This window comes from Equus caballus, chromosome 25 (genome assembly GCF_041296265.1).
Source record: "Equus caballus isolate H_3958 breed thoroughbred chromosome 25, TB-T2T, whole genome shotgun sequence".
Taxonomy (NCBI): domain Eukaryota; kingdom Metazoa; phylum Chordata; class Mammalia; order Perissodactyla; family Equidae; genus Equus; species Equus caballus.
The window spans coordinates 27,122,783-27,138,607 of record NC_091708.1 but is presented as its reverse complement, the minus strand read 5'-3'; positions in this window follow the sequence as shown (position 1 = coordinate 27,138,607).

Below are 15,825 nucleotides of genomic sequence, written 5' to 3'. Positions count from 1 at the left end.
GAAATGTATAATATAATTTGACAAATACTGGGAAGAAAAACCAAGCAAGCTAAGTGGTTTCTATACGATCAGAAAGATGTTAAAGTTGTCGATTGCCGGGTAAAAAACAGCTGCCCGCTTCATGGCACAACGAAACTGCCGTTTTTGTGCTCGCGGATGCTGTGGGTCAGGAATTCGGACAGAGCACAGCGGGGAGGGCTCATCTCAGCTCTGTGAGGTCTGGGGCCTCGGCCCGGAACCCTGAAATGGCTGCAGGTGACTCGAATGAGAGAATAGGGGGGCCACAATGCTCCCCCCCACCCCACCCTGGCCAAAGACATCCACATCCTAATTCTTTGGAACCTGTGCATATCCTACCTTCCATGATCCAAAGGATTTGCAGACTAAATTAAAGATTTGTGACTAAATTAAGGCTTTTGAAGTGGGGAGAGGATTCTGGGATCTCCCGATGGGGCCGATGTAATCATGAGAGTCTGTACAAGGAAACGAGGGAGGCGGGAAAATTGGAGAAAGATGTGACAACCAGAACCAGGCGTCATGGTCAGAGAGAGAGTGTCAAAGATGCTGCATTGCGAGCTTTGCGGGTGGAGGAAGGCGCCACAAGCCAAGGGATGCAGGCGGCCTCTAGAAGCCAGACAAGGCCAGGACCAGGATTCTCCCCAGGACCCTCTGGAAGGAATGCACCCCAGCCAGCACCTTGATTTTACCCCTGTGAGCCCCACTTTGAACTTGACTTCCAGAAGAATAAGAAAATAAATGTGCATTGTTTCAAGCCTCTGAGTGTGGTAATTTGTGACAGCAGCAATGAGAAACCAATACCCCACGTCCGGGGCTTTGGCTGGGATAAGTAAAAAGCGGGCTCAACCAGGACAGCTGAGCAGAGCACCCGCACACAGCCTCTGCACGCCGCTCGGGCTCCTCACAGAGTCGCTGGACTCCCATGGCAGTTCAGGGCTCCGAGGACAAGCGTCCCAGCAAAAACGGCAGAAGCTCCATGGCCATCGACTCCCCAGCCTCAGAAGTCCCATGCTGTCCCTCCCACCGCACACTCTTGGTCAAAGCCATCGCAAGCCCACCCAGATCCAAATGGAAGGGACGGAGACCCCACCTCTTGCCAGGAGGAGGGTGAGAGAACTTGCAGCTGTGTTTTTAAAAGCCCCAACAGGCCAGTTTCCATGAGATGGTCGGGGAAGGCCCTCTGAGGAGCCTGGATGGGGGAGGGGGCAGGGGCAGAGCCAGTCGAGGACAGAGAGTTCCCAGGACAGGGAACAGAAATGCCGAAGTCCAGAGGGGAGGACGAGGCAGGAAAAAACCAGGCAGTTCCAGCCCGTGTGACAAGTGAGTATCAGGGGCTCAAGGGGCTGTGAGAATCCAGCTGAGGGCCCTGAACCGTGCCTGAGAAGGTTCCAGAAGGAAGGGGTGTGTGAGCAGAGGGCTGCTGATGGGGGCTGAGATGACCACCCCTCTCATATACGCCCCATCCTCCTGCCGTGGAGGACTGAGGACTGGTCCCCATGAGTGCTGGGACCCCACAGGCCCAAGCTATCCTTGGTAAAGGCCCCTGCTTCCTGGGCCCCAGGTCAGCTCTCTTCTTGGGTCCTCTGTGGCCGGCCCTTTCCTCCCAGACATCCCTTCTCCAGCTCCACTAGGTGAGCTCTCACCTACTCACCGGAGGACTCGAGGATGCACTGTCTCACTGAGGTGAGTAGAGCCAGTGGGGAACCGAGGAGGGCAGTGTGTGCTGAGGTGGGGGGGCTGCCTCTGGACTCTGACACCCCCAGGTCTGCAGAGCCACCACCTCTCAGGACCCCATCAAAGCTCCCTTCCCTTTGCAGTTGCAGCTGGGAAAGTGGGAGGAGGCCCTGGGGCCAGCCAGCGAGGAGTAAGCAGGAGAAAACCTCTGTCTGGTTCTGGATCAGCACAGGGATGCCAGCCCCAGCACAGGACTCAGCATAGAAGATGCTCGGTAAATATTCCTTGAATAAAGGAAAGAGAGAGAGAAGGAGGGAGGGAGGGAGAGGGAGGGAGCAGAAGGAAGGAAGGAGGGAAGGAAGGAAAGAAGTGAAAGGAAAGAAAGTTTCCTCTCTCACATGCAACAAAGATGATTACAAACACAGGCTCATGTTCTCCAGTCTTGGGTTCAAATCTCGGTTCAGCCTTTTACTCACTTACTGCAAGTCATTCCACTTTTCTGAGCCTCAGTTTCCTCATCTGTAAAATGGGGATCATCATACTAACCTTATAGACTTATGGGATGGTTAAACAGGATCGCCTCCAAAAGGGACGGATGACGATGACGATGATGGTGATGAAGATGCTGGCGGGTGACATGTGTAAGCCCTCAGCCCGTGCCAGGCACAGTTCTGAGACCCCGCTAGGAATCAGTGTATTTCATCCTCACAATTCAAGGAAGCACTTTAGAGATGAGGAAACTGAGGCACAGAGAGGTTAAGTAACCTGCCGAAGGTCACACAGTTGATAAGCTGTATAGCGCAAATTCAAACCCCGGCGCTGTGGTGGCCCGCCTGTGCCCGAGCTCCACTCCACGGAGCCCGGCACAGGGTAGGGGCTCGCTATGGGGCAGGTCCGCTGCCTGTGGGGTAACTGTCTTCTCCCCCTGGGTGGTGAGCACCTCAGGGGTAGTGGCTGCTGGTTCCTGCCTCCCGGCTCCCAGCACTGGCCTGGGCCTGGGTGGGTGTGGCGCCAACAAGGCTGTCACTGTTGTCATGCCCTTTAATAGGATAAGAATGCTCTGAAGTCAGGCTGCCTGGAGTTGGACCCACCATTTGCTGGCCGTGAGCCTCAGTTTCCCTAACTGTCAAGAGGAGAATCAGAGTGCCCATCTCCCACGGTCGCGTGGCTGAGATCAGGATGTAGGACCCTGAGCAGAGTCGTGGCAGAGCTCAGCAGATGTGAGCCATTGTCACCGTTGTTATTTTTGTGGCTGTCCCATCCTCCCCTCAGCTTTCCCAGTAGGACCCTGGCTCTGCAGGGACCAGCCCAGGCTCCCAGGCACGGAACAGTTAACCAGGCTCTTTCGAGTGACAGGTAACCTAAGTCCCATCTCAGAGGCCGAGGCAGAGAGCAGGCGGGAGTGCGAGATGGGCCCTGGGCCGTGCGCTCCCTAGCCAAATGGCCAGCGCTGTCACCCCCGACTCTTTCTTCTCCCGCCTTCCAGAGCGGCGGTCATCGATACGGCGAAACAAGAGTAGCCTCCAGTGGGACCGGGTTAGGAGGGTGTTGGCAGCAGGCAGGTTGAGGGGGTGTAACACAAGCCCTCTCAATGTCCCTCCCAGACAACACCGAATCTGCCCTTTGACTTCCCCAGAGGCCCAGAGAGGTTAAGGTCCTGGACCAGTAGCACACAGCTTATCTGGCAGTCAACTGGACTTTCTGAACCTGGAGGTCCCTAATTCTAAAACTCTGTGACACCTCCCATCCCAGCCCGGCACAAGGTCCCTTCTTGGGGGACGAGGGACAAGGATGGGGCTCCTGGAGCTTTTCCCACGGGTCTTGGACAGGGAGCCAGGCCAGAGCTTCCAGCGTGGGGAGAGCGGGGAGCCATCAGGCAGCAGGATCGAGTACCAGGCCCTGCTCCTTTGCTCCCGGGGGAGGATTGGTTGCTAGAAGGCTGGGAGGAGGGGAGAAGGGCCGGAGCTCCAGGGATGGAAGGCACTGGAAGCCATTTCTCTTTGCAGGCTCTCCCTGCCCTGCTTCTCGCTCTGGCCCTCTCTGTCTCGTGCTCTCTGGTCTTCTGTCCCCACCTCTGCCCGCCCTTCTCTGCATCCGTCTCTCTCTGTCTGCTTCTCTGTCCACAGTTCCTCTGTCTCTGTCTCCTGTCTCCCTGTCCACCCCTCTCTTATCAGTCTCTCCCCGTGCATCTCCTTCCTCTCTTCTGCTCTGAGCCAGCATCTCTCTCCTGCCCACTGTCTCTCTCCTCCCTCCCCATTTCTCTCTCGTTTCCGCTCTCCTCCTCTCCTTCTCTTCCTCTTCTTCCTCCTGCTCTATCTCCCATCTGCCCTATCATCCATCTCACCTGGGAGAGAGAATGGATCTGGGGTAGGCGAGTGAGACAGCAGGGCCGGAGGAGGGCAGAGCAGGGCAAGCGGACAGGAGTCTACTGCAACCATCCAAGCACGGGCTGGCAAGGGCTGAGCCCCGTGAAAGCTATGAGGCAGAGCGGAGAGGGTGGCTGTGAGAAAGACTGTAAAGGCAGGGGCACGACGATGCTGTAGGGCTTGGGTGGAGGGCCAGCAATGGGGAAAACTGCAGGGGAAAAGGGAGGAAGGGGGACCTCAGCCCGTGTGAGGGGACTGTGCAGGCTGAACCACAGGTCTACTGGGGAGAGGTGGAAGGATGGGGGCAAGAAGGGGCAGATGCCGAGACCTGAGTCTAGGTTGGGACCAACTTGGGGAAAGCCTTGAATGCTGACCACGAGTATGGACTTAAGCCCTTAGGGTGATGGCTTTTTATGTGAATCTAATGAAATTGCAGAACTCTCCCCTGACAAATGTATATGCCTAATGTTTGGCACCCATGTCAAGGCTTCTGGGATCCTCTGAAATTCCCCCGTGAGTCACAGACATCTCAGGATATGAAGCTGGTTCCAGGCCCTGGGGAGCCATTGAGGGTCTTTGAGCTGAGGAGATGGCAGACTTGGAGCTGCACTTTAGGAAGGTGAATTGCAGAGATGCTGCCTTAATTTTGGGGCAGAGAAGCCTCTAGCAGCCTGGACCCCCAGGCCCACGGCCTCTCAGATTGTCCCTCCCTCCTGGAGACCCTGCAGGGCTGCATAGACCGAATGCAGAGGAGCGGCTCTGAGCCCCCAGCCAGGGTGGCTGCAGCCCAAGCCACCTAGCCTCAGAGGGAGGGGCTAAGGCTCTCTCCACATTGCTGTGAAGGACCAACCTGAGGGCCCGAGACAGGAGCCCCGCTCTGCCAGGCCCAGCCTAGCCGGGTCCCTTCCTGCCCGCCCACCCACTCTCCCACCTCCCATTCTGGGTGCCTGCATCCAGTCTCTCCCTCCTCTGTTGAGACAGGGAGCAGCCCCAGTGTGGGTGCTGTCCTCATCCCGCCAGTGGGCCAGCCTACTGTTTGCAGTAACCTTGGTCCTCTGGTCCAACACCCATCGTACGGATGGGGAAGCTGAGTCCTCGAGAGAGGTAGACGTGCCCAATTATCCTCCAGCAAACTGGTGACCTGGGCAGGCCCCCAGGCTTCCCGCCACGGCTCTTCTGCCTGTGCTTACAAGATGGTCCTCCAGCTCCCGCACGTCCTCCTGGTGCCCCCTTACCCAAAAGGCCTGGGTCCTGGCCCAGCCCCCCTCATTCCGCCCCTCCCCACTAGACCTGGGGTTCAGCCAGGGCTCAGTTTTAGCAGCGAGGGAGGCCTCAGCCGCTCCCACCCCTTTAGCAGAAGACCTGCACGGGAGCATGAGATGCCCATGAACCTGGTCTCCATCTAGCTCTGCCATTGACTTGCTGTGTGACTACGGCCTCGTCGACGCCCCTCTCTGGCTGGGCCTCTGTCTCTCCCTCTCAACCTGGAGGAGTTGGGCTCCAGGCTCCCGGGGGCCGTGCCAGCCCGAGTGCCTGCCATTCCTTGGCTGGAAGGCGATGTCTTGGTGCCCTCTGGGTGGAAGCCTTGCCAAGCGAAGGGTTTGGCATGCCCTCTTTGCCTGCTCTGTTCGAGAGTGACTGTCTTATTCCAACAAGGAGCCACCCCCGGGGTGGCCCACTCTAAACCCCAGTGACTCACTTACAGAGTGAGGGGCAGGCGGGCGGCAGCCGTCTCTGTGGCTCTTGGCGTCGGTGGAGCCCACGGGCCCACGAGCCCACGCCGAGCGGGAACTTGTGTCAACCACTGGCTCCTGTAAATCGCAGGGCTGGGACAAGGTGGGACTGTCAGCGGCCTCGGAGAGAAAGCTCAGCCTGTGTGCTCTGGGGAGGTGACCCGGGGGGACCCGGGGCCGCTGCTCCGGGAGTTAATGAGTGCTCCATCTGGAGCCATCCTCAACCACTAGCTGACGCTGACACAGCAGTTCGGCCGGGAGAGAGAGAGCGTGTGTGTTCCAAGGCTAGCAGAGCTCAGTTTTTCCGAGCCGGAAAAATCCGTTCAAAGAAAGGAAAATTGAGGATGAGGAGCTGAAGATAGCCCAACTCACGCTTCCTCGGTCTGCACCTTCAAGGGTTCACAGCAAACTATTTCCCTTGATGGCTAACTGGGGAGACCTCGCGAAGGAGGCCGAGTCCCATCGGGAGGACCATGGCGAGGCCAGAATAGAAATGTGACCTTTCACCTCTCAGCCCAAAGCTCTGACCATTCTGCCACCCTGCCTCCCTCAGCCAGGGGCCAGCTCGGCCTTTGGCTCCCGTGGAATGTGCACCCTGGAGCTCTCTGACTCTGATTTGGATTCAAGGTCTTCCCACGTCTGATCCACAGCATCAACAGACATTTTTACAAAGAGGCACCCCAGGCAGGGCACCCCGAGTCCCGCCTTCAGAGGGTTTATCATCTTCAGGAGATAGGAGGGAGTTTAGAAGCAAAAACTGAAAAACAATAATGACGGATGCTTACATGGTGCTTGTTATACACCAGACATAGTTTTGTTCTAAGGGCTTTTCATGTTTTCGTGTGTTAACTCATTTAATCCTCACGACAACCTGTAAAGTATTGTCAGCCCCATTTTTACAGATAAGTACACTGAGGAAGCTCAAGTTAAGCAACTTCCCCCGGTCACACAGCAAGGAAGTGGTGTAGAAAGGCAGCCTGGTTCTCGAGTCCACACCGTGAAAGAAGACATTGTGTGGCAAGTGTTAGCACTTCCTCTGTGCCAGGCACCATCCTCAGTATTGGGGACTCGGTAGTGAAGAGAATAGGCAAGGGGTCTGCCCTCAAGGAACTTGTCATTCTTCCTTCATTCACTCATCCATCCATCCATCATCCATCCATCATCCATCCATCCATCATCCATCCATCATCCATCCATCCATCATCCATCCATCTGCCATCCATCCATCATCCATCCATCATCCATCCATCTGCCATCCATCCATCATCCATCCATCATCCATCCATCATCCATCCATCCATCATCCATCCATCTGCCATCCATCCATCATCCATCCATCATCCATCCATCTGCCATCCATCCATCATCCATCCATCATCCATCCATCATCCATCCATCCATCATCCATCCATCTGCCATCCATCCATCATCCATTCATCATTCATCCATCCATCATCCATCCATCTGCCATCCATCCATCATCCATCCATCATCCATCCATCATCCATCCATCCATCATCCATCCATCTGCCATCCATCCATCATCCATTCATCATTCATCCATCCATCATCCATCCATCTGCCATCCATCCATCATCCATCCATCATCCATCCATCCGTCATCCATCCATCTGCCATCCATCCATCATCCATCCATCATCCATCCATCATCCTTCAATCCATCCATCATCCATCATCCATCATCCATCATCCATTCATCATTCATCCATCCATCATCCATCCATCCATCCCTCCACCCATCATCATCCATCACCCATCCATCCATCCATCCATCATCCATTATCCATCCATCATCCATCATCCATTATCCCTCCAATCATCCATCATCCATCCACTTCTGTCTATTTCTACTCACTATTGTATCCCCCATGCTCAGCACATAATAAGCCCTGAACCAATGTTTGCTGAAGGGGTAAAGAAACGAAGACAGATTTGGGTTGCCCAAAAGCTCTGGGTTCGAGTCGCTTCCCCTCTCCCCGTCTCGGTGCAGTTGGGAGTGAACACTGCCCTGCTTGTATTGCAGGATTCTTGGGAGGCTCTGACGCTGAGTAGGCAAGTGCTTTGCAAACTGTAAAGGGCTGTGCGGACATGGTCGGCATCAGGCTGCCGAGCTGCTGTGCAGGCGCCGAGGCCCGCAGAGCTGTGTCTCTGTCAGGTCTGGCTGGTGAGACCTGTCAGACACTTCCCCTGGGCCTGCCAAGAAGCCCAGAAAGGAAAGGAAATTGACATTTAATGAGCATCCATGATGTGCCAGGGCCTTCACACACTTTAACCCTCTCTGTCCTTGTACAGATCAAAGAAATGGAAGCCCAGAGAGGTCCATCAATTGCCCAAGGTCACACAGCCAATGAAGAGCAGAGCCCAGGTTCGAACCTGGGTCTGTGAGCCCCAAAGCCTTTGCTTGGGACCTTAACCCCCACCACCTCCCCTTAAAGCGATGCTGCTGGCCTCCTGCTTCCCAAATCTCCTTAAGTCCCCACCGTTCAAGGTCACACAGCAAGCTCCTGGCAGAGCCTCTTAAAAAGTGTTTCCATTTAGTGTTTGCATTGATTATTTCCTTTTTGCTTTATAGGAATTTTCCCCCTTTTATTTGCAAAGAAAAGCCAATGTAAATGTTCTCCCCACACACAGCTTAACCCTTGCCTGACAGAGGGGGTGGGAGAGCAGCTGCTTGCTGCAGACTTTCACAGACCCTCTCAATAGTTCACACAGAGATGCGGCTGCGCTGCCTAATGTCATCCATGGCAGAAGGCCGTGACCCTCTGTTACCACTTCCTGTGACCCTTAACACAGGGCAGGCTTCTAGGACCCAAGTCAAAACCATCCCCTGAAACCTAGACCCAGGGAACAGTCTTCCTGGAGACTCGACCCGGGTGCCACAGGCGGGGACACAAAAAGAAACGCCCACAGCCACTGTTCCCGGGCCACCCACCGAGGGCCTGGCACAGCGCTGGGCACCTCACCAACAGCCTCTCACTGAGTCTTCTCGACAGGAGGGGTTGGTCTCCATGACCCCATTTTACAATGGAAAGGGAAGCTGGGGCTCAGAGAGGCTGAGTCACCTGTCCAAGACCACACAGCTAGCCAGGGGCAAACTGGGCAGAAGACAGAACTCCTGCTTACACATTGCTTTCCATCCAGGGCTAAAAATAAGACATTGTGCGTGTGAGAGGACAAGGCGCCTCCTCCGTGCCGGGCACCATCCTCAGTACCGGGGCCCCGATCCAATAGGAAGCTGGTGGAAGCAGTCCCAGCCTGCCAGAGGCTTGCTGAGGGGCCTTGGGTTGGTCACTCTCCTTCTCTGAGCCCAGAGTTGGCCGGATGTGAAATGAGCGGGTGGACCGTCTCCATCTTTTACGCTCTTTCTCACGTGGTGCTCGGGTAACAGTTTGCAAAGCAGGACTTAGTGGGGAGAGAAGGCTGGGGTTCGTGGGGAGGCGCTGCAGTATGGCTGGGACTTATGAAAAAGCCCCCCTCCGGCCTCCTGGAGACCCCGTGACTGACGCCCCACGGGGCAAACTTCCCGCAGGACGGAAGGGCCTCTGCAGCGTGCAGCGTCGCTCCACTCCGGCCCCTCGACACCAAGCCGCGGGCTGGGGGAGGGACTGCCAGCGCTGGGCCAGACACCAAGGGGAGGAAGGGACGGCCCAGGCCTCCAGGCTGGTGGACAGGACTCTCTCTGAGCTCCCCGCTCGGGCCGCTCCTCCCCCAGCCCCCTCGGTGGAGGCTCCTCCTGGAGCTGGCTCCAGCTCTAGCAGGCCGGCCATTTAAGGCTCCACCTCACCCCTTAAATTCTATTTTTTCAGACCACATTCTTGAACTTGGCAGATAACGTGGCAGGCCGACAAGAGCCCTATTTACTCGGGGAGCCGTGAATGGGCCCTTTATAACAAGCTTCATTAAGATTTCTACCTATTGGCCAGCTCTCCGTTTCCTCCCCCTAGACAAACAGATTCTCTACACAGAAAGACTTTTCAAATGCTCTTGTTGACTTTCCCCAAACAGGGAGGGCAGCCGGGCTGGCCGGGGTGTGTGAGAGTGTGCGCGTGTGTGTGCAGGGGAGGGGGCGGCCGTGGGCGTGCGCCCGCCCGGCCTGGTGCAGGAAGGAAAGAGGCCCGCTATTCACAGGCAGGGGCGGGCGGCCTGGGGGAGTCCAGGTATGCTGTGCCTCACAAAGGGACAGTGAGCCCAGCCTGCGCCGTGAATTCCACACGCCTGGCCCGAGGAGCTGGACCGTCCCTTCTCAGCCCCTGCTGCCCGGCCGGGTGACCTTGGGCAAGTCCCTTCCTCACTCTGGGCCTCCCTGTCCTCCTCTGTCAGTTGGTTGACACCCTGTGGTCCATGCAGCGGCAGCATCAGCATCATCTGAGAGCTTTGAGCAATGTGGTCTCAGATTTGCCATCCCTGCTTTTGCATCTTAAGATGCCTGAGTGATGCACAGGCACAATAAGTTTTCAGAGGCGTCCGGTCCACAGCACGCGCCCCCACACCACCCCAGGGCTGCTCTGTGGCTCAAAGGCCATCACGGACCTTCAACATCATCAAGAAGGCAGCCACAAAGCTGTTTGGCTCTCTATTTTGTGACCACAGGCCTGGCCCAGTTGGGGCCAATGAAATAAATGAACAATCAGAAAAAGTGGATTGTCAATGTCCAAAGCCTTGGGGTAGGGACAGAAATCTTTCCTCTTCAGCTTATGAGAGCTGTGCAGGACAGCCATTCTGTCCTTCGGAAGGTCACACAGCATGGGGAAGCACCTTCTAATAGTGCACTGCATGGGGTGAGCGCCCTGTCCTTTGGAGGAATGCAAGCAGAAGATGGACGACCTCCGAGGGAAGCTAGAGTAGGCTCCGAGCCCCAGGAGTGCAGGACAGACCTCTGGGGCTGAAGAAGAAACCCCACAGAGACTGTGGCGTCAGCACTGAGCATGCTGACAAGGGCGCCTTTGCAGAGAAGCAGAGCCAAGTTCAAAGGCTGGCGATCCCCGCGACAGCGAGGACATGGGCCAGTGCCTTCCCTCCCTTTCCACGTGTTCACGTGATAAATGTTTATTCTCTGTGTCAGGTCCTCTGCGGGACCTCGGGGACACGACGATCAATCAAACAGACTTGCCCTCATAGGGGAGAGAGATGATCGACATGCAAATAAATAAATACAAATGCTGAGGAAGCTGCAGAGGAGGGTGACAGAGATGAGATTTGTGTGTGTGTGTGTGTGTGTGTGTGTGTGTGTGTGTCGGGGGGAAGCTCTGAGTCAGAGGAGTCAGGGAAGACGTCTCTGAAAGGTGACTTCTTAAATCCAAACCTGCAGACAGAAGAGCCTACCACGTGAGGAGCTGGAGGAAGGGCACTCCCAGCAGGGGGAACAGCATGTGCAAAGGTCCTGAGGCAGGCAATGCTTGGTGCTTTGAAAGGGGGTCTGTGTGGCGATAGCATTCCTCACACAAGGGGGAGGCGGATCCATGGGGGGGTGGTAATGTCCACCTTGCAGACCTGCTGGGAGGGAGGATGGCACAAAGAGGGTGCTCCGAGCACAATGTGTTTGCTCTTACTGACCTTGAGGCCCCTGTGGCTGTTCAGGCCCCTATCAGGACTGCTGTCTGCTCTCTCCGTCTCTCGAGGGCAGCAGGGGCCGGGCCTCAGCCTGGGCCACCGCCCAGGACAGGGTCAGCTGAGCTGGAGGGGGTTGAATGAGCTGCCTGTGTGCATCTTGGCTACCTACATCTCCCCTTTTTGGGGAGGGGGTGGCCTGGCCTCTCCCGGGACACCCGCCCAGCTTTGGCTGGCCTAGGCGGCTTGGACAGAAATCCCTGACCCCCTGCCTAGGTCTCGGCAGCCAAAGGCCAGACCCTCTCGGGAGCACAGAGCCCTCTGGCCAGCCCACACCCAGCTCCCTGGCCAGTCCTTAAGTACCAGGCTGGAAATAACCAGTTCCCTCCGCCCTCGGGGCTGTGGGCTTGCCCACCGCTGGGGCTGAAGCGCTGGGCGGGGCCGGCCTCCTGGATTCTTCCAGCCAGGAGGCCCTGCTCTCTGAGGCTGGGGGCGGGGAGGGAGGGAGACGGGTTCAGATCCTGGATGGGCCGGACTCCCCAGGAGCCTTTCCCCAGCTGCTCAGCCATCTGAGCCTCAGTTTCCTTATGTGCAGAGTGGCACCGTGAGAGGCGTGCAAGCTTTGTCAATTGCCCTGCACACGGGAGAGCCCATGGTGCGTCGGGAAAAGGCAGTCCCGGCTACAGCCCCAGCTCCACCTCTGCACCCATCACGGCGATGCTGCGAGTCTCAGTTTCCCCAGCGGTGACTTCTGGATCCTCGTCCTTCCCTCAAAGGCTGTGATTAGAATCCAGCGAATTCAAGCAGTGCACATACTGCGCACCTGCCGCGGCCGTCACTCACGGCATTCTAGACGTCCTGCCAAGGGGGGCCCCTTCCCTTCTTCACCCTCGGGGTGTCCCTTCTGGAGGACTCGAGGCAAGCCAAGGATGTACTCAGGAAACCCGACAGAGGCAGCGGAGGGGAAGGAGTCTGGGTCGAGGACTTGGCCCCATGGTCAGGTTGGTGGTTGAGGTCCTGCTTCAATCTCCCACTCTCCCTGTGACTTTGGGCAAGTTACTTAGTTTCTGCAAGCCTCAGTTTCCCCATCCATTCAGTAGGGAGAATGTCAGTGTCACAGAAGGCCGCGGCTCTGACGGAATCACATCGACAGATAGCGAGTGCTCAGCTCAGCCCTCGGCCCAGGGCGTGCAACCCCTAACGTTCACTGCCACCAGAGGCAGCCGTGAATAGTACCTCATTGTTGCGGTTGTAGCAGTAGTAAAATAGTAGTAGCATAAATACTAGTAGTAGCAGCAGTGGTGATGGTCGTAGTAGCATAAGTACTAGTAGTAACAGCGATGTAAGTGCTGGTGGTAGCAGTAGTAGCAAGAAGTACTAGCACTAATAGTAGTAGCAGTAGAAGTAATAGGAGCACAATACTGCTACTAGCAGTAAGAAGTACTAGCACTAATAGCAGTGGTAGAAGTAATAGTAGTACCATAGGGGAAGTAGTGGTAGTAAGTACTAGCACTAGCAGTAGTAGTATAAGTAATGGGAGCACAATACTACTAGTATTAGCAGTAGTAAAAAGTATTAGCACAATAGTAGTAGTAGAAGTATAGAGGTACAATACTGGTAGTAGCAGTAAGAAGTACTAGCACCGATAGTAGTAGCAGTAGAAGTAATAGGAGCACAATGCTGTTACTAGCAGTAAGCAGTACTAGCACTAATGGCAGTGGTAGAAGTAATAGTAGTACCATATTGGCAGTAGTGGTAGTAAGTACTAGCACTAACAGTAGTAGTATAAGTAATAGGAGCACAATACTAGTAGTAGTAGTAGTGAAAAGTACTAGCACTAATAGTAGTAGTAGAAGTATAGAGGTACAATACTGGTAGTAGCAGTAAGAAGTATTAGCACCGATAGTAGTAGCAGTAGAAGTAATAGGAGCTCAATACCACTACAACTACTAGTAGTAAGTACTAGCACTAATAGCAGTTGTAAAATAATGACAGTACAATACTGGCAGTAGCAGTAAGAAGTACAAGCACTAATAGCAGTGGTAGAAGTAATAGGAGTGCCATATTGGTAGTAGTGGCAATAATAAGTAGTTGCACTACAGTAGAAGTAACAGGAGCACAATACTCCTACTAGTAAGCACTAGCACTAACAGTAGTAGGGGAAGTTGTAGCACGGTGCTGGTAGTAGTAGTAGTGAGAAGCACTAGCAGTAGTAGGGGAAGTTGTAGCACGGTGCTGGTAGTAGTAGTAGTGAGAAGCACCAGCAGTAGTAGGGGAAGTTGTAGCACGGTGCTGGTAGTAGTAGTGAGAAGCACTAGCACTAACAGTAGTAGGGGAAGTTGTAGCACAGGTCTGGTAGTAGTAGTGAGAAGCACTAGCACTAGCAGTAGTAGGAGAAGTTGTAGCACGGTGCTGGTAGTAGCAGTGAGAAGCACTAGCACTAACAGTAGTAGGGGAAGTTATAGCACGGTGCTGGTAGTAGCAGTGAGAAGCACTAGCACTAGCAGTAGTAGGGGAAGTTGTAGCACGGTGCTGGCAGTAGTAGTGAGAAGCACTAGCACTAACAGTAGTAGGGGAAGTTGTAGCACAGGGCTGGTAGTAGTAGTGAGAAGCACCAGCACTAGCAGTAGTAGGGGAAGTTGTAGCACGGTGCTGGTAGTAGTAGTGAGAAGCACTAGCACTAACAGTAGTAGGGGAAGTTGTAGCACAGGGCTGGCAGTAGTAGTGAGAAGCACTAGCACTAGCAGTAGTAGGGGAAGTTGTAGCACAGGGCTGGTAGTAGTAGTGAGAAGCACCAGCACTAGCAGTAGTAGGGGAAGTTGTAGCACGGTGCTGGTAGTAGTAGTGAGAAGCACCAGCACTAGCAGTAGTAGGGGAAGTTGTAGCACGGTGCTGGCAGTAGCAGTGAGAAGCACTAGCACTAGCAGTAGTAGGGGAAGTTGTAGCACGGTGCTGGTAGTAGTAGTGAGAAGCACTAGCACTGACAGTAGTAGGGGAAGTTGTAGCACGGTGCTGGTAGTAGCAGTGAGAAGCACTAGCACTGACAGTAGCAGTGGAAGTAGCAGGAGCACGATACTGGTGGTAGGAGGCAGTGCTGGTACGCAGGAGCACCGGCAGCAGTAACAGTAGGGGAAGTACTCGCGCGCTGGGAACGCGGTGGCCGCAGTCCGGTGCCCGCGGGCGCGGAGCCGGCAGGGAGGGCGGCTAGGAGACCCCAGCCCCTCACCCCGGGGAGGAGCGGTCAGCCTCGGGGTGCGCGAGAGGAGGGGCCGGGGAGGGGCCGGCAGGGGAAACTGAGGCACGGAGCCCCGGACCCGGGGGCTAAGCACAGTCTCCCGGGCCGGCGGGAGAGTGGGGCTCTGCCGTCTGCGGACAGTCTTGGGGTGATGGGGTGCTGGGGACTGCGTCCCCTCTCCGCCTCTCCAGGGGCAGGGACTGGGTTTGCGCCCAGAAGCCCCAGCGCCCTGAGCAGGAGGCCCCGTCCTCTGGGTCACGCGTGGGGACACTGAGGCTGGAGCGCGGGAAGGCGCCCCGGGCAGGCAGGGCCGGGAGCGTGCACGCGGCCCAGCGCTGGGACCTGGCGGTGGACACGAGAGCCCCGTCCCGCTCCCGCCCAGGCCTCGGGCCTCGGTCCTCCTGCCAATAAGGCGGGCGGGGCTTCCCGGGAAGAGGCTGAATAATCGCGAGGAGGGGCCCGGGCGTCCCCGGATCTGCTCGCCCCGGAGAGTTGAGTGAGGACAAGCTCTTAGCGAGGACTGTTGCCCAGGCGGATTCCGTGGAAGCTTCTGTCTCTGGCAGTTTGAAATATGATCCCAGCAATCTTCCAGAACTTCAGTCCCACTAAGCCCCAGTTTGCTCTTCAATGTGTCCCACCCCTGGGCCTTTGCTCGTGCTGTTCCCTTTCCCTGAAATGTTCTTCTTCTCCCTTCTGCCTGTCCCAATTTCTACGCATCTTCTTAAGCCTGTCCTACTGCCACCTCCTCCAGGAAGCCTTCTGGGATTCCCCAGCCCTTGCTCTCTGCTCAGGATTCACTTGCCCAGCCCGTGGTCCCAGGGCATTCAGCTCCCACTGCTACGCACACTTCCATTAACAGACATACCCCGAGCACCTGCTCAGATTCACGCACCAGTCCTGCCCTCAGAGAGTGATCATTCACAGGGCTGGTGGGTGTGGGAGACTGTGTGGCCCTCTGAGGGGGGCTCCCATCCCAATCCAGGAGGACTTCCTGGAAGAGGATGAAGCTTACTGCGCTCACAGCCAAACAACACAGTGAGTGGTCAGCACCAAGTTTCTGACCCGGCGCAGAGTATGTTCTTTGGGTGTGCTCAGTTAACATTCAAATTGAATACGCAGCTGCACCTCGCACGTTGGATAGCTTCCTGTCACCTCCGTGGAGGAAACCCAGGAGAGAAGAAAAGTCTGGAAAACTCTCTGTGGATCCCATGGCCCCACAGGCAGGGCGTGT